The sequence below is a fragment of the Nomia melanderi genome, chromosome 7, assembly GCF_051020985.1.
Source record: "Nomia melanderi isolate GNS246 chromosome 7, iyNomMela1, whole genome shotgun sequence".
Lineage (NCBI taxonomy): Eukaryota > Metazoa > Arthropoda > Insecta > Hymenoptera > Halictidae > Nomia > Nomia melanderi.
In genome coordinates, this window is record NC_135005.1 from 5,341,729 (window position 1) to 5,362,277 (window position 20,549).

Below are 20,549 nucleotides of genomic sequence, written 5' to 3' on the forward strand. Positions count from 1 at the left end.
TTGTGCATGAATTTTAAAAATTTCACATGTGGGCAATACAAATTTATTATGACACGGTGTTTGTAGTAAATTGTCACAACACATTTTAAGCTTTTTTTAAATTGATACTTTATAAATAGAAAGACAACACGAAATACTAAGGTACTCAAAATCTTTAAATCAATTTATGGAGGGTTAATACCTAATGAATTGTTGGATCAATGCAAAAAACATATAAACACAGAAATTTATTGACATTGAGCTTTTCTAAATATTCACACTGAGGAAAGGAAGCACTTAACTTCTTTTTAATTGTTTTTAATTGAAATATTTTCGTTTTTTATTAGAAGAATCTGGTTTCAACTGTAGCCAAGAATATAACAAATAAAATCATAACAGATTTACTGTAAATATAAAAAGAATCATCGATACAATTTTGACGAAAAGAGAAAAATGATTTAGCATTCTAAAAATATTTTGGTGACTTCAAAGATACATATAAGTATATAAAAAATATTTATTCAATACAATCATTTAAAAGAGTTTCAAAGACTGTTTAAAAAAAACTCCGAATCGATAATAACATTGATCAAACCTAACTTTCAATGCAAACAAATATATTCTCCGACCTGAATGCATTATCAACTATGTGTAACGATAAGAAGTATATAAATACATTGACCTATTGGTGACAATGTACAACCGTTGAGAGAACATTGTTGCGGTTAGTGCTAATGGCAGCTATTCCTGAGATACATTTGACATCGTTTAAAATGTATTCTTATTGAATAATACAAGAATTACAAACTAAACTTTTTTGGAAAACATATTTGGAAACAGTGCACTGGAATAAGTCACTACATATTTTGCAGGTTGGTAAAAATATTATATAATGAGTCAAATAACTTGATTTTCTTAAATTTAGTAATTAATCATCCTTTATTTTACAGTGTATCGTATTGTAAGTATTATATAGTATACTATTCTTAAAGTTAGGATACTAAAATAAGGTGCAGTGATATCGGAAAATGTGAATTAGTTCTCCATCACTATAGAGTTCATAGGAGGATAGTAAAAGTATAACTATGGGCAGCGGAAGTAAAAGTAGAAATATGGATAGTTGAAGAAAAAGTGCAATAAAATTTATTATTAAGTTTTACGCAGAGTGTTATCGCATATGACATAGAATATTGGATAATGTAGAAAGTATGAAATAATTCTTATATTACTGCAGTAAAATGAATGGCTAAAATAGGGAAGATAAATGCAAAAAAATGATTGTTAAGAATTTGAAAATTCTTGTGGGGGAACAATCATAACAGACGGATCGCATATTGAATTTGAAGAGATTTCATCCTACAGAAGTATATAATCGTTTTTATATATGTATACCAAATATCATTTTAATGAGGTGAAAATAATTTTTGTTAAAATCGTTCACTGTTTAATGGATCTTTCACGAATAAGAAAAATAAAAAATTATGTACGTATTTGTGTACATACTTTGTTATAATATGTATGTATTGTAGTACAAAATACGCAGTTTTCATAATAATTTGTTCACCTAACAAGTATTTATATAACCGAGGTTTTATAATATTTTTATCGATGAAACAAAATTCTATGACTCCACATCCGACGATAAAGTCATTACGAAGAAAACGAAATGACGAAATAGATAATACTAATTTTGATTCGTTAATAATAAACGGTCAATGATTCCAGATATTAACTTAAAAAACAGACAAATGAGATTACTTTAGACACATTACGAAAAATAATGTGGAAAAAATATTGAAGAAAATGGTACTTATAAATAATTGTAATTTGTATGTCAGCAATGATCAGAAATAAATTTTCTATTTAATAAATAGGTTGAAAGAAATAGAAACACTAGTACAGTAACCAGATATCTATGTGGTTGAACGCACGTGGAATTGAACTGTAAAAAGATAACACCTGTAAAAGATTAGGCTACATAATACTACAAATAAACAACATTTTAAAAATGTATTGGAAACAAAATTTAATGTGTTCAAACGATTTCGTTAAAAAAATAATGACATCAAATTCTCGTTATTCACAAATTATTTAAAATAATCATCGTTATCTTACAAAATAATAAAATGGTAAATAAAGTTTCTTTAATAATCGTAATTATCTATTATTCGATACGTACGGTTATTAACGACTGTACGATTTTCGTGCATACAAGTATGTATTTACATATATATTAAAAAATTTCATTTTTCAAATAGGACATTTAATTGTCATATACAACAAAATTCATGTATTCATATACAAACAATTTTTATTTCATTTTTATGATGAGAATAATTCACAAATAAAAATCTGACCAGTGCCAAGGTGTGTGTACTGTTTAACACTAAAACTAACAATTATCAGTGATTTTAAATATTAAAGTTTAATCAATTTAATTATCCCCTAAACAAAATCTTACCGAGAGTTAAACAGACCTTTTGTTATTTTTTTTATAAAAGCTATAAGAGTCCATTTATTAAGGTTTCAATTGACGCGTATCTCAATTTGTATGGTACTAAATCAAGTTACTTGATCATTTCTTCGAGTAGTATTTGTATTTTTTCAATAATTGTAAAAGAACAAATCAAAAATGAATCATTTTGATTCATCTGGTAGTTTTACAGTCCCTAATCAAAAAATTAATGCCATCATTACTGCCATCTTTGAGAAGATCAGCAATGAATCAGCAATCTAGTCCTATCTTGCAGTTTCCTTATATTAACTTTTTATACCTCAGGCTTGATTTCTTCGCTTAACTCTTGTTCTTAATCCTTTGTACCGCAGAGGTAAAGTTTAATATTTAATATTTACTATTTAATATTAAATCTTGTTTAATGCATACCTAAAATATAGAAATAAAATACTTTCATCCCTCAATTTGTATGCAATTTCTCGTTAAATCAGTTTCACAAAATATCATCTGTATCTCATTAGAAAATATTGAGCATATCCAGTGGAAAATTTCTGGAATACAAAACATTAACCCGACAACGAAGAAATTATCACTAAATTACCTTTTAGCCTTCCAAAGCAACGATTACTGCTTAAACCGTTAAAAATCATGATGGCCCTAATTTTGTCATCAGAGACTATAGCGTTAAACTAATACTGTTTATATTCAGGTTGCGTTAACGATTGCAGAACACTCGCGAATCAAATCGGTTGCTTGAATAAATTTCCATAGGCACTAGCGTCTTTTCGTATACGTGCACGCGAGGCACATACAATCACGCACGCGGTCGATAGCAATTTTCTAACAGTTATCGCTTGGAAAGAAAACCGCGTAAAGCTAGAGCGTGGGATTATTGTCCGGGACGGGTACATATATGGTCCGATGGTTATTTTTAATATGACGTTGCATCTCGCGGCCGATAAAAGCAGCAAGCGTTCGCGCTAATAAACAATAATGACACGTTGAACCAGTTCATGTCGGTGGGCCCTGTGGTAATTTGCATTCGCCGTAATTACGATTCAGCGGCGGAGCGCCTCGCCGCGCCGCGCCGCGCCGCGGCGTGTATCGGCATCGATTTCTGACTTATGATCACGGAACCGTGTTTTCCTGGTCCATATTTCAACGCTTTCGAGCGTTACATTTTCATTCAAAATGTACAGCCGCGCGGCTCGTAAACGCGCGTTCCCTGAAAAAGTCATTTCGCCGTACTTTCCAGAGTTATCGATCGTGGGGTGGTTTACGGTCGCGGAATTCTCTTAAGAAATGAATTACGCGGAACGGGCTCCGTAAAAATCGATGTGTTACAAAAACTGTTTATCGAAGCAGCCAATAAATATTTGATATACGCGTTGAGCGTCGCTTATTCCGTCGCCTTTATAAACGCATTTGCCGAGCAGGGAGAGGATCTTGAAACATTTACGATTTTGCAATTTGTAATATTTAGTTTAACCTTTCTCGTGATGAATTGTACGGGATTTATTATCGTCGGGGAAGGTGTGGGTATTCGACGGTTTTGAGAGAGTAATTAACTCGATATATTATATAGCATAATAGGTATGATGTATAATGATATATTAATTTGAGATTGGTAACGCGGTTCTATGTCAGTTGAAATTCTTTGGAAGAATGCTAGCTACCTAATACTATGTTATTTTACATTTTCTAGAAGAGTATTACTAATGTAGGATTATGTTATTTTTAATTTTTTTGGAAGAATGTTGGTACGTGGCACTGCGTTGTTTTTAATTTTTGGAAGAATATTGGTACTATGGTATTATGTCATTTTTAATTTCTTTGGAAGAATATTAGTAACGCAGTACCATGTCATTTTTTATTTTCTAAAAGAATGCTGGTAACGTAGTATTACGTCATTTTACATTTTCTAGAAGAATACTGGCAACGCGGTACTACGCCAATAATAGAGTAAACCGAATCACCAATGTTTTTCGTAGATAATACTTGTGCATTGATCTACAGTCGATCACAAACCATATTAAGGACTTATTATTAGGTCTATGTCCTGCAAGACCAGGTCAACACGAAACGTTCTTATCTAGAAAGAACATTGGTGTTCTGCTTTACCCTCCCCCCATATTAAAAAATGAATCCCGATTACATTCGGTGTCACGCGAGATCTTCAATACAGCGTGAAGTCGCGATTTCATTTCCTTTCGTGAAACCTTGAAATCGAGCAGAAAACAAAACGTACGTACGCGTACTGTAAAAGGTCGATCATGAATATGCATCACGAAAGCGCAAGAAGCGAAATGAGTAATAGGGAGGCATAATGATGGTCTGGTTATGATGTAAGCGGTTTATCCCCGTGTAATGGTTCGTGGGGGCAGATTATGGTCGAAGAATACCTTCACTTTCTACCTTCACACCCACTGTCCACGGCATTGTCGAGCACCGCGAAAACGTTTCACAAGTGTTTGATTCACCCGAAGCCTGACCTTTTCCAGATGATATTTATAAGAATTGCACCGCGACGACCGTGACTTCGGATGAGGTCGTTATGCATATCCCGTGTCCTTGCATTTATTATAACCGAGTTCTCAAGAACGTTTGATATCATAGTAGAATGTTCATTATCGAAACGCTCAGAACGTCTGATATCATGGTAGAATATTCATTATCGAAATGTTAAGAACGTCTGATATCATAGTAGAATATTCATCATCGAAATGTTGCGAACATTTGATATTATAGTAGTATATTTGTTATCGAAATGTTAAGAACGTCTGATATAGTAGAATATTCGTTATCGTAATGCTAAGAACGTTTGATATCATAGTAGAACGTTCATTATCGAAACGCTCAGAATGTTTGATACCATAGTAGAATATTCATCATCGAAATGTTCTTTATAAAATTTAATCTATAAGGTAAATTGGTTAAAATTTTAAGAATGTAGGTACACTAATAAGGTTATCTGTGACGAAAGGTGAAAGGAAAGGAAATTTTAATTGAATTTAATATATATTACGAAAATAAGTTATTTTCGTATCTCTTATAAAAGTGAGGGTAATATGACCCGCTAATAAGAATCGTAACAAATCATTCTTGGTAAAATCTAAAAAAAATCGAAATCATAATCTAGCTAATCTTTTCTAATTAATTTCAGTGATTTTTTAAATGAGAAGATGTATACATTGAAAAATATTTACCATACTGATAAAATTGATATAACGGAGGAAACATCACCATGAAAAATGTTTGTTTTCCGTCGTGAGAAATCAGCACCTGCTCAGAAAAAGAGAAAAAATCGTTACGTACTTGTTTGTACAAAATGTTATTGGATATTACTAGGTACTAACACTGATAATATAATTGGTAAAGGAATCATCGATGTTTTAAAAAATAACAGTATTATGTTAATTACATGCAAAACTCATTGTCAGTAGAATATTTGAATGAACAGTGTTATTTTCACCGATTAGTAATTAGAACATTTTTGTTGACTCATTCGCAGATCAATGTGATTAACTCCAATTTTTAATGTTTCCAAATTTTAGTATCAAAACACTTAATTCTTTTTTTATGCACCTACGTAATTTGTTTGGAATTGTAAATGTAATTTGAATAATTCAAATACTGACGCGTGTTACAATTATCTGATACTGTAGAGTAAGTCAGGTAAAGATTGCCCACATCACAAATGTCATTGATACTTAACGAAACAAAATATATTTATAAAATTAAATTACATAGATGAAGAATAATTAAATAAGCTTCTGTGCAAGATTTAGTATATCATTAAAAAACAGTTAAAAATATAGATGTTTAAGAATTTATTTATATTAATTTATATTAATTTCATTCGGAATTATCCTAGACAAACGATGAATTTGTTATAATCCTTTATCTTTTGCCTAATGTTTCATCCGTCATACAATTTATAGACCAGGGAGTGGTCAGGTACAACAACGGATCTATTGCGAAAATTAATGCTGTCCTTTCACTGTAACACATGTGAGGAAGTAATAAAATTGTATAAGAAATTACATCCGAAAGACCGTTGTCATGAATTAAGAAACTCCTGATTAGAATGTAATATTGAAAAGAGCCTGAAGGAAGTTTTCATTGTGACAGAGGAAATGAAGAAATTAACCAGTTAACAGTAGAATTTAATTGAAAGTGATGTGCGATAAAATCAATCAATGACGACTACACATGTCGAACGCAAAAAAATAAAATAAGAATATAAAATAAAAAACTAAAGCAAAATAAAAAAGAATTACATGTTTAGTTGAGAAAGTAAATAATTAATTGTTGAAAAAATTGGCATTATTTTGGATTTTGATACTTAGGCAGCCACGTGGAAAGAAACTATGATTACAACCTTATTCATTGGTTTTAATATGACTTCATTAAAAATTGTATTTTGTAAAAACAAGAAAGATACTTAATGAATTGCGAATATAGAGATAACTACTTTGTGATCTAGTTTTTGCATGAAAGATCTATTATTAATCTGAAGTAGCTACGTCTGAGTCAGGTGTGCAACTAATCTAGCCAAATAACAGGCTACTTCATGAGATTTTACACGTGCAAGATATAGTCGGTCGCCGGTGATATACGACGAGTTAAGCAATTAATATCTTTGCTTCGTTGGCTCGTTGGTTTTCAGATGCAAAGGAAGGAAGTGGTCGTATTTCTTTCCACTCACGATAGGAAAGACTCAGCACTGGAACGAAGCCAAACGGAAGTCTAAAGTTGAATATAATAGGAGCAATTTACTCGAAGAATGTTGCGATCTATATACACTGCATTCGCTCACGATAATGTTTTATTGCACTCAAAGATACAAGATTGACAGATTTTATTAAACACTTTTTAAGTTAAACTAATGAGATCTGTTTATTACAATTTTAATTATAAATTCGTAACGGAGTGAGGATATATAGTAATAAATTTCTTTTAATAAAAAGAAAATAGTATTACTAAGTCCGGAATGTTACTAATTAATTTCAGAATTTTATATCATTATAATGTAATTATAGAAGTATAACAAAAAATAGTTTAAATTATTCTATTACATTTCATCATAATCTATTGCAATCTTTGAACACAATTTCATAAACAATTTAATTTCTTCGTTATAAGAAATAAAATGTACCGAACCGAAAATATTTACATATTGTAAGTGTATTGGAAAAAAACAAAATAAAAATAGTGCCTGACATTTAGTTGCTTCTCATATTTTATTTAAATCTTTTAAAAAGAGTATCATTTGTATATCAATTTCAGACCAAACGCTTAATATTTTCTTAAATAATCCACTTATGGTATTATGAAGATTTTCACAGTAATTATTAATGTCGACAGTTGAATTGGCATTTAATTAACTTTCGCATGAATTAACTTATAAAAATGTACTTCACTATTTTCATCGAACTGTTCGATTCGATTGCATGAACCAGCTGAGCTTGTGTGAATGGAGTTATTATGCATATAATCAGTGAGATAACAGTGTGTTTGTATAATAAGATTCGTGAGATTCAATTTGCATATTGGGTGGACATGATGTCTTAATCATTACAATGAACTTGTACGTGCGCTGTAAGGAATGTGTCATAGGTTGTTTGAGGTATTGATCGACGAAATTAATATGTAATGAATATTCAAAGAACAATGCCTTATGCAGGAAAAATTGTTAAATATTTAGACTTCTGTTTGTCATTACTCACTAAATCCACTTGACTGATAACCTTGCTCTACCAGTTACTTCTGAAAAGTGTTAGTCATTTCAAGTCTAAATTGAAACGTCATTCTGCTATATTCATTATTCTTAGATACAATCCTTTTTTTAACTACTAAAATCTTTATAATTTGTTCTGTAATGACATTTGGTAAATTCTTTTAGCGAGCCATTGTGAATGTATCACATAGATACTTTGTCAATGTATATCTTACATAAAGTAGAACCATCTACTAAGCAATTAAAAATGATACCTGTATATCATGTACCAATATATTGGCATCTCATCATTTATATCATTTTGCATAGCAAAGTGTCGAGTAAAATTAAATTTTTATACGTTCAAGAGCGAAAGTTCAACCTCATTGTAATTTCAAAATTTCAAAATATATTAGTTTTAATAGGTACAATTATTAAAACTATGGAATACATTGCTTTTTTCATATTTGAGTTTATTTTAAGGTGGTCATATTAACAGTAAATTTATATTTACAGGTTGATATTTGTTCATTTTATATTACATACATTTTTTTACAGTCACAAACAAAAATTCGGGCTATAGGGGGTTAAATTCCCTTTTTTTGATACTGGTCTTTCTTTCTCTGTATTACTTTCTTACGAAGAATCTCACTTTTATAGTTATTTTTCCGTATTCTTTTAATCGCGTTCTTAGGGGTTTTACTGTTAGAAATATTCGAAACGCGCGCCTAAGTGCAAAGCTTTTGTCTGTATCGATAACATTTCTTTATTTTATCGACTATCTCCATCTTGCGAATCTTATTCAAATCGAAATTCATTCTGATTTAAAATACTTCTTCTTCAGGCACGGTTTATTAATTTATTATCATTCAGTTGAAAGTTGGTTTAAAACAAACTTCGTTTTATCACTTACTAAATCAAAGATTTATACTTAAGAAAAATTATTTTGAACAGAATTGATCTCCTTATGTTAATTTAAAAATTTCCATTGGTTTATAATTTCAGTTAATGCTTATGTAAATTCTCTTTGATAACTGTCGTTTTCTCGAAAAATGATGTTTGGTATTTTAGGTAATTTAGACCTGCTAGAAACGTACAAATTGTTTCATTTGCTTGGATTACCTGGATTTTAATATCGTTCGACAATTACGGGAGGATTAAGTTATTTGGTTAGAAGATATGTGTGTATTATTATTGCTATCCCTATCCTTAAAATAATTTTGTTTTGAAATACTCCGATTATAAAAGCCTTTTTAATCCAAAAAGAAGCGAATTCATTCAAAATGATACGTCGACAGTTGAGTCACGCTGAAATAAGAAGGTCATATTCGTTCGAAAATTAAAAACTAAAAAAGTATTAAAAATTGACATTTTTAATGGAGAAAGTTGTTTAACAAAATATTCATTACGATTTCCCTTTGCATAAAAATGTATGTAAACTCGAATCTATTTGAAAAGTGAAGCATTACATGTAAATACAATACACAGATATGAATAGATATAGGAACTGAAAATAAAAGATCAATTGTTCTCTAATTATTTCTTAAAAATAATAAAATTTATGTAATTTTGAAGTATGATTTATATAATTTTTTATTATAATATTTATGTAGTACATTGAGTGCCTACAAAGTACTTAAAATTAAAGTTAGAAAAATCAATGAATTTTAAAAAATTATATAGAATTTCTTTCAAATTTTTTGACATAAATCTTCTTTTTCTTGTACAATTATAAATATCAGATATAAGTAATATATTTTATTGCATGTAAAGTAAAAATAATTGCTAGATGTCATATTACTTACACTATTTATAATAAGTATTGTTATATATTGTGTACAATTGTTTATTTATAATATACAATAATCTGGTATTCAGTTATAATTGTACCACATACTACATAAGGCCTGTTACATAAAATTATCTCATAATACAAATGAAAAATGTATATTCGATAAATTGTACACTTAGCATTCAATTTCATCATGATATTGGGTGCACACGTACTCGGCAAAGTTACGACACGAATGATTAACACGTGGACATTATTGACACAAAATTGGTATCGATATATTTCGATGATCACACAGGTGCAGTTGATAGCGATTATTAAGATAATAGAAAAATTACTGAATCCGTGATATTGCGATTAGAATCGCGTATGTACGAATCGTGCGATTAATGCCAAAAACCACTGGTATGCACTCACTTTGTACCGACTATTTTTACACACACTTATCCGATTTTATCGAGTGCCTAGAGTGCAAAGAGACATTCCGATATTATGTGACAACATCGATCATTACGCAATAGGATATCTGTAAACAACAATAGGCAATTTTTCATGTAAGATACTTTTTTCTGAAAAGAATTTTTGTAGAGTCTTCACGTCATTTTCTGTACATATTGGTCTTTTTATCGTTATTTTCCGTTTAGTATGTGATTAGGCTTTTTTTCACCTTGAAACAGATATTGACGTAGATGTACAGTGACACTTAAAAGTATAGGAACGTTCGTCTGGGCAGACTTTAAAACACGTTTATACAAATAAAAGAAATATTAATGAAAAAGATACATTAAATATTGTTGTGTAGTTGTAATGGTGAACAGGATATTAGTAGCGAAAATATTATCAGTTTAAAGAATGTCGGGTGATGAGGAGGATGTAATCTTCAGGTATTATTACGTAATATAATAATTAACAGTAATTAATGATAGTATAATATTATTGTAGCACATCTCTTTCATTAGATTTTTTCTTTATGAATGTGAGTACTTATACGATTTGTAATATAATAATTAATAAAATTAATAATAATCTATAGTAATTAATAGCAATTAATAGCAATGAACAGTAATTAATAGTAATTAACAATAATATAATACTATTGTAACATACCTCTTTCATTAGATGTTTTCACTTTTATCCAGTTAACTGGGTTTATTTATATCGACCCATTTTGGTCTGTCCGAATCCTATTAAAAATGGAATCTACTCTGTCTAAAATATTTCGTCCTTTCGACATAGTTTATTAAATGAATATCATCCAGTTATAAGAATGGGTTATTTAACATTGAATGCCACGGGGGTCACCGTTACACCTGATCAAATTGAATTATTATAATTCAGTCAAAAATTAAACGAAGTTTATTTGCAAACATTTTTATATTACAAATAATGCTATCTAATGCGGTGGTATTCGGCAGGATAAACATGTAATAATAATAAAACAATTCAATGAAATAGTTTGATGTTATATTGTCTTCATTTTGTATATGTATCTACGTGAAATCACGCGGCATTCAACGTGTTAAAGAAAGTTTATTTAAAACATGCTTCGTTTTACCAATATTACATTACAGCCCTTTTATAGTACACGATCGAATATTTACACGTGCTTGGATACTTTTCGATACAACTTTGTATTCATATTCATTAAAATCGGTCGCCTCCGCAAACGCCGAACAGATATTCCGAGATTACGTCTAGACCCTAGACAAAGAAGAAATTAAAAGATCAGATCGCGATAATGGCTTGTAAGCTTGGCAGATAAGGCTGGATAATTAAGTACTAATGTACTTGATCGGCAAGGTTCTCCGGTTATACGACGTAGGTTTTGTACGAACATTACGTTTTCCTTTCCATGTTTTCTTCTACAATATTAGATGCTGTTCCGTGCAGTTCCATAACCTGTCTTGCGAGATGCCTGAAATTGTTCTGTTATATATTGCTGCGCACATATATTTTTAGCTATTCGTTTTTTTTTTTTTTATTAAAACTATAAAATGTTCTTTCTACATAAAAACGGGGAGGAATTCTTTTTCTGTGAATTATAGGCACTCTTCAAATAATTCCACTGTGCAGCTTTATATACTATAAAGAAAATATAGGATTTTAATTAAAACAATTTATTTCTGTCTTTACGGTTTTCAGGGTAAGAGATTTTTACTTTGAGAATACAGATGTCAGCAAAAACAACGTAATTAACTTTTAAGAGGCACAGTCGATCTGTGAAGCTGCTTAAAATTTTGGTTTACCTGCAGTTTCTTTCGTGCGTGACTTGTAATATTCAATTTCCATGTTACCTTTTCATTAGACTGTAATGGTTGATCATTGAAATTATGGACAATTTATGTTTCTGTTTATATTTTAACATTTATCATTCGATTTATAATTCATCAGAGGTCTAAAATACCGATTGTAGCATTTAAAGATTAAGATCCTGAAAGAATCTATGAAAATTGATATAAATAATAAGTTTTATATAATTGAAGATTCAGTTTCGACCTGTTTTTCTTTCGTTCTTTATACATTTTACGTATATATCGAAAATTGTTCTTATTACGATTAAAGATTCGTTTCCATGTAAAGTAAGGGAAAAATCACAAAAATTGTATGATAAAAATAGGTTTATCTTTCAAAGTAAAATTGAAAGAATCTTTATTACTTACACAATACATTTGAACACTGACTAACCAAGAAAATAAGAACTTACAAGAATAGTCTCATATGTCGCCACAAAATGACTGTCATATGAAAATTATTTTCTTTTACGTCCGGTCATGGGGCAATTTAATTCACAAATTGTAATGGCTCGAAAAAAAACTATTCGCTTAACGCGTACAATTTGAGTTAATTCAATGTTCTCAAAAACGCTGACCTTTCATCTTTCTCATACAACCTAATTAAATTGCGGGGAATCGACTGCAACATCGTAACACGGCATGCCTCGAGAATAAAACGACATCAATACCGGGGGATTGATTTTCGATTTAATCAAACGTAACTGGATACTAAACTGAGCTCGTAAATTTGCAACTGGTTCAACGAGACGAGTACCTAGTTATTCGTTGCCATTTGTACAAACTACTTTGCAACGAAATCAATTGGAGATTGTTTGAACGAAAATTTTTTAATGAGTTGATGATATACAATAATTAAATCTGGACATCTTTCATTGATTATAATTTTCCGGAGATTTTTGTTGTTTGAACATCGGTTTTGTCACTAAAATAGATTACAAAAGAGGTTGTTATTGTATTGATAAAATACGCTGCAAAATGAAGTGAAACAGCTTGGAAACTATTATATTTAGATTAAAATAATTGGCCTTCGAAGCACGATGTTTGGTAATAAAACACGTTGCTATTGACGTTTCTGATGATTCTGTATATCTTTTGTAAAATATTTTCGAAATAAAACAAAGTAAAAAATATATAATTCTGAAGAAGTTAAATAAAATCTTGAGTTTTACATTTTATAGATTCTAGAGTCAATAGATGATTTTATTCCGAATTTTATTAAGGAGAAAACGGTTTCCAAATTGAAAATGTTAACGTTAACCTGGCAATGAACAAAAGGTTTAAAACTAAATTAAATATAAATTTTAAATAAACTACAGATATACACGAAGTACTGCAATAATATTATAAATAATGTTTTGCATAATTTTGCTTGTATAAGAACAATTCGTAATTCTTAGAATAATAGTATGGTATATTGATTGAGCTTTGGTAATATCGCCAAGTAGCATCAACTTAATTTAATTTAACGTAACTTCAGACTTTGTACACAGTACATAGATAACAATAAATTAGAACTTCAAAAACAAGTCTTGTTTTCATAGATTATATTCTACCTGAAAATCTAAGATAAGTTTCACTAAGTGCGTATATACCAAGGACCAAACAAAACTACTTAAAAATTAATTAATCCCATTTTTGATTAAATGTACTGATAAAATATTCATTATATTCAGATAAACAGTCATCTCTTATAACTGGCAGAAGCTATAACATTTTATTACTTTTATACTAAAGTATTTCTATTTTATTAGAAACATTAATTCCTAAAAAAAGTGTTGGAGTTTCTTGTTTTGTGTACCTTTCCATCATGCTTGACTCTCCTAGACAATAATTTATCGTTCTCGATCATTAAATCACATCACCAGTTAATAACTTCAAGTGGCACTTGAATATGCCATTTCAAATCCCATAATGATCTTTTTAATATTTAAAATACAAGGTCGTCCGAAAATCAATTAAAAATGATTTATTTAAAACGTTTACTTATCATTTGTTTTCATATCCACGCTTTTTCAACTTATTTTTTTATGTAGATTCATCTCCTTTGGACTTGTGCACCGTTCTGCCTTGTGACCAGTGTTGGACAAAAGTTATTTAAAATAAGGAATAAAGGACGACGGATAAATACAATCTGATTATTGCTTGCGAATAACAAGTAAACGATATATTCACCAATCACAGGTAGTAAATAAATAAATAAATAAAGAAAACTTGTCAAAGAATCTTAGAAAATTACAATATCAGAATTATCCAGATTAAAAAGAAAGAACTATGAATAAATTAATGAATAATAATGTAATAACAAATATAATAATAGTTATATTAATTATCAATTATTAATACAAGATAATTGAAGTGGCCATTTTACCGGTACAACCATCTTCCCCGAAATTATCCCGCTAAAACACTAGACTTCTCAATATTTTATATATTTCTTCGTATACGACGAGGCGATCGATTTCCACGAGTTTTTGATGTACTCGTGATTTCTAGGTGCTCGTGTACTCGCGGAGGGGACATTCCCCGATTATGCGGCATTAATACGGCTCGCGGGAGCGATCGTTTCGTCTTTCGAACACGTGTGCCCTTATCACTGGTCATTTTTTTCTAACGACACGATAACAGTAACCGCAAAGCATAATTTCCGTTCGTGGCATTTCGAAGAAACTTCGTTCGATCGGTAGTTCCGCGGTTCGTAGCAGGATTCCACTTTTCCTGTATCGATAAAACGAGTATTTCGGCAGGCACTCGATTGTTACTTGCGAATACAGCGATGTAATCTTTATTATCAGTCTTTTAACAAGTACGACTGTATTACGTACAATATATTAATTGGAAACTTGAAAGCAGTTACCTAAAATCTCGAGAAGTCAAGTTAATGAGTTTTCATTGCAATCGAAGGATTGTACAATATATGTGGTACTAATTGGCTATATTTTCACTAATGCATGTATTGTTTTTATTAATTAAATGACTTTTATTATATATACACATAAACTTTTTCAGTATTCGATCAATTAAAATGTAATAAGAAATCGTGTACTCAGTAAATTTTTGTATCTTCGAAATGACCACTTCTGTGAAGGGTTAATTATATGAATAACGTAAACTACTGCTTCATTACTTTACGTTTATTTATTTAAAATTTATATTTAATTCCACTTTCCATTGGCATTTTTGGTATTTCTGTTTCCACTTGAAATTATTCAAATTATTTATGTTATTATTATTCACATTATACATTCTTGTTATCACTATTATTTTCATTGCTATTTTTATATTACTTTTAGTATTTACATTTAGCATACGTTCATAATATTATATTAATTTCGTGAATACCAATATATATCTTACTGTTTCTACCTTTATTTACATTAAAAAGTACTGTTAAGAGTGTTAAAAGATATCCATAATTTTATATAACAAAATGACAGTCGGTATATTTTTAAAATATTTAAAACAGAATATAGAATATATAAATAATCCATAGTTTTATAATGTTAAAGAAACTTTAAGAAATGTTATTGAGGCTCAAATTATAAGATTTGTAACGTCTATGAATAAATACATGATGTCAGAAATTATTGATAAACTTGCCGAATATTCGTTCATCTAGAATCTAGATTCTAGATATTGATACTTATATTGCTGTGTTATAATTAAACACATCCTCTTTGCGGGAGTAAATATCAGCAAATAGAACTCGACTTATAAATAAAGAAGATATGAAATCTGTACAGGAGACATGCATAAGAATATAACCTATTAACAGTGTTGTAAGTAAAGACGACAGGTATTCAGATAAATGGCCCGAGATCAAAGAGCTATATTTAAGTTGAACGAGATTGAAATATGTATGGAATGTTTATGCGTGGTTGCAACCCACATTATTTCGAATGTTGCACGTTAATTTTCGGAATCAGGCAAAACAAGCTCATTATGTACGCAAATGCTTAAATGAGATTAAAGTGTACCATTTATTATATACGTTGTGGGAATCATACCAGTTTTCGGTTTACGGTTATCGATAATGACGTTAAAAAGGGTGTATCAAGTAAATGATCATGAATACGTGGTAGAATAAATTGTTTGAAGTTATGATAACAGTAGAATTCCTTGTTTTGAATATGTAAAATTTTCCTTTTTTAGTTTATGTCGAATAATTCTTGTTTTCATATCAAATTTTCATATTAAAATTCATATCAAAGTTGATTTTTATATTGTATTAACAATAAGCAGTATACAATCGTTTGCCCTTATTTTTTATTACACTATTTCAAACTTACTGACTCCATGAGCAAATTAAAAATCAGCACCATATGTTTTTATTAAAAATATCTTCCGTTTAATATAATAATTACGTATTTCAAAAAATTAAAATCCAGCGTTATTTACAAATTAAAAATTCAAATTTATATTCGCATTTTCTACAGTGAATTGTGATTTGTTATCACATTCTCCCAACCATCGTCATATATCAACCACAACTTCCGTTCGTTCCCTTCCGCTCGCATATAAGCGTGACATAGTTATTAGTAAGTTTCAAATCGCGGTAGTGAACAGACGTGCCTTCGTTTCGCTGGATTAAGCCTCAAACACTACACATACGCTATGGGAGATCTGATACAACCAAAAAACATCTTGTTCTCATCTTACATTTCTGACAACGCGCCTGTCTATTACTAAAAAACAAAAACTGAAAAAAAAGCTTGTAGAGGGACTAACCGAAAAGTTTCAACATATTGAAACAGGTGATCGTTATCCAATCAACTGCGTTTGACAAGTATACACGTCATCTTAAAATCAGAGTGATACTAATTCTTTCAACGATAACTTACTTGTTTTTTCATATAAACATGTTCATTTTGCTCAGCTTTTCGTTAGAATATATTATAGGTGCATTTGGCCTGTGTTAGACGAATATACACTTCATTATTTAATTTTATTGCGAGCATTATCACAGATTTTTAAAATTAAATTCCACAGTTAACAGGTTAAATCAATGAAAACATCATAATCGAGCATCATGTCACTGTCCCATATACAAAGACATAAAAAAAATTCAGAGAATATCCAATGATACGTACATATATATATATATATAATTGTTTATATTTCCCAAAAGTAATAAATATTTTATATTACTTAGAGATTGAGATAAATATATTTATATCACAACATTTTCAATCATGCGATGATTACGATTTGAAATATTTCAATGGTTTCAAAGTAGAAGTGTCATAAATAGGGAACAAATTGTCTTAATGTAAAAAATAAGTATTTTCAAGGTGATTATAATAATTCATAGAAAAGAATTTATTCTTTTTTCTTATACTTTGCAGTAGATACAGAAATGCGTTTTATCGTGCCTGAGTTATGACCTTCAAATGCCAATATGTAATAGCTGAAGGTTTTTTAGTTTAGCTATCGAAGTTATTCAAATCGACATAGTATTTCATCTTTAAAACATCTTATGGCTCTAAATTACATAAATGCAATACGAGATCAATATTTCTCAGTTGTACGAAATGGTCGAATGAAAAATTGTCTGAAAGGATCCATTTGCAGTGTTGCACTGCATGCGTCGTAAATACAGATTATTTCTCTGTGAATTTATTCGAAAGAATATTTGCACCCGCAGATTTCGAAATGGTACCCAGATACCAAGAGAAGCCTTCATAAAATACGAATAATCCTGCTGAATAATACGTAAAATGCTCTCGAAGCCGCGGGTAGCGTTTAATAGTTGGAGTAAATTTAACATTCGCTTAGTTTCGGTTGTTCGTTGATATTTTTGCTTCTACAATGCGGATCAAACGAAATAAATACGACTGACGAAAATATTCTGACTGAGGTAAAAGCAATAATAACCGATCAGTTAAGGAAAATTTTCTGTGTGAATAATAGTAAAAGCTTGTTCCTGTGTTAAATAACGGGACTCTATGCGTGAAAATGCTGTTTCACTTTCTTACATTATACAACAAAGCGAACTATTTTGAAATAATTATATTATCCAAATTTTATAGACATTCTTGAATATTCAATACTCGCGTCAGAAGTTGACTATCCTTGAAAACGAGGAAACTACTAATTGACCACATAATAGTCAGCAGTTGACCATTTATTCTTAAACAACAAACGCTAAAGGTGATTACTTTAATATCGTTTGTTTGCAACGATTATGACGAATCATAAGTAAAAGGACAAATGCGAATGAAAAAGAGTTAATTCCATGTTGGAAATTGGAGGCATACAACGAACGTCAATGAAATAAATTGTTAGTTTTTACGATAAACAATTTAATTCAGGTAAAAGTGTTTTGTAGTTGGATCGGTAGATGCTGCAGCGTATCTATCGCACCTTTATTGAAAGATTATTACGTTTTATTTAGATTATTACGATTTTCATTAATTCCAGGATTGACCCATTGCCTTACTATTTATTTTATCTTATACTATTTAACCCCTTACCCAACGACTTTTGTCTGAACTGTGATAAATCCAGCTATAGTACTATTAATAATTTATTGAAAATAAAAGAAAATTCCAGTCTTATTCTATGTCAACGTGTGCTCTAAGGTACAATCATTGATAGCAGAGGAATAATACGTAATTTGCATTCAAACAAATTGAATAACATTTATGTTTGTTAAATTCTATTTGAAATCTTCATCACGAGTCTGACACGGTATTGTAGGGCAAAGGGTTAATTTTGTCACAACACTGTGGATACAACTGTTACGAGAAAAATCTGATACATTAAAGCTTCATTTACATTCATTTATGAAAATAAGAACATTATTTTGGTTACGGAGAACACGTGCGGGCGAGACCTGTCATTTCCACGCAAGTCCATATCTTGAAATTTTCGTATGTATGTAGGATTGGGACAATGTACCGGTGCTTTTAACGTTTAACAAAGATTTATTAACGAGGTAAAAATATTAACTAGTCTACACGTCACCTTAAAACACAAAATGGTACTAATTTTTCCAACGATAAATTCTTCATTTTGTCAAATAAACGTGCAATTCTTCTTCAAGTATATACTTTATTATTTGATTTTATTGCACGCACGATGAACGATTTTTCAAATTAAATTTCACAGTTAACCGGTTAACAAGGTACAGTGCGTTACTCGCGTGAGCCAAGCCGACCTGTGGTTCAAAAGTGAAGAGGGGCAAGGGGATTCAGCCGCAGGCTCCACCTCAGTTCGCAGCTTGGCCAGTAACAAAGATGTGCCGAAATTAATTCCGCCATTAAGCTTGCCTTGTCCTTTGCCCCTCTTCACTTTTAAGACACTGGCCAGCTTGGCTCACGTCAGTAGCGCACTGTAGACTGTTCTCTACATTGTTTTGAAGAGTCTAAAGTGAACGAGTCTTTAGAGTGAATCTTCAGCGAGCACCAGCAGATGTACACATGTTTTTTTGTCTTTTTCAATATTTTTACCTTGTTAATAAACGTTTATTAAAAGTGCTGTTACATTGTCCCGATCCTACAATTGGGGGCTCTAGTCGAAATTAAGTGAGCAAAGTGATACACAAAAGTGATAAGTATGTACAGCACAAGTGAAATAGTTTTGAGACATCGTAGCGGACACTGAAGTGTAGTTGCAAATCAGAAGCGACAGTGACAGTAAAAGCGGAAAGAACTGTTTTGTAGCTAACAACAAGGTGAACGTTAATATTAAAAGTACCGAGTGATTGAAGTGACTAATTTTCAAATTTTACAAAAATTAGAACCATACGTTTCTTGAGACTCGAAAGAACTCCCAGTCTTGTATCTATACAAATACAGGAATTTAACTGAAAATCTTTCGCAAACACGCCTTCATAATTTAAATACTTGTAAAATAAAAATTTTGAGAAAAATCAATCTGACCCGTCAACTTAACTTGTTAACTGCGGAATTTAGTTTGAAATATCTCATTATAACGAAAGGATTAATGACGGGAGCGAAATATTAAAAAAATGAGTACTTAGTCTGATGGTAGTCCGAAGGACTACTCAAGTGCTTGTAATTTCTCGCACAGCCACATTCTACATACATGATGCTTAGGATACATGTGAGAGTAATGAGTAGACATTTCATTAGAATCGAATAACGCGTGTATAAGATGTCTGTTTCAATTCTGTTAGAAGCAATAAAATAAATTGTACAATATGTATTCGTAAATTCAATGTAAAGTACTTCTGTAGAACACTTAACTGAAATTACGAAAATCTATCAAAGTTATTTAGTAGTTATTTGCTTTTAACATATAACAGAAAATTACATAATACAGAGAAAACTAATTAAATGTCTTGACACT

General features: G+C 30.4%; 1 long non-coding RNA gene across 1 annotated transcript; it reads left to right on the forward strand.

The window, feature by feature from the left end:
- Positions 1 to 693: 693 nt before the first annotated feature.
- On the forward strand, positions 694 to 14,495 carry LOC116424318 (uncharacterized). Its single transcript, XR_004234439.2, has 3 exons — positions 694 to 851; positions 930 to 940; positions 14,273 to 14,495. It is a non-coding gene; the product is annotated as an uncharacterized LOC116424318 (long non-coding RNA).
- The last annotated feature ends 6,054 nt before the right edge of the window (positions 14,496 to 20,549 follow it).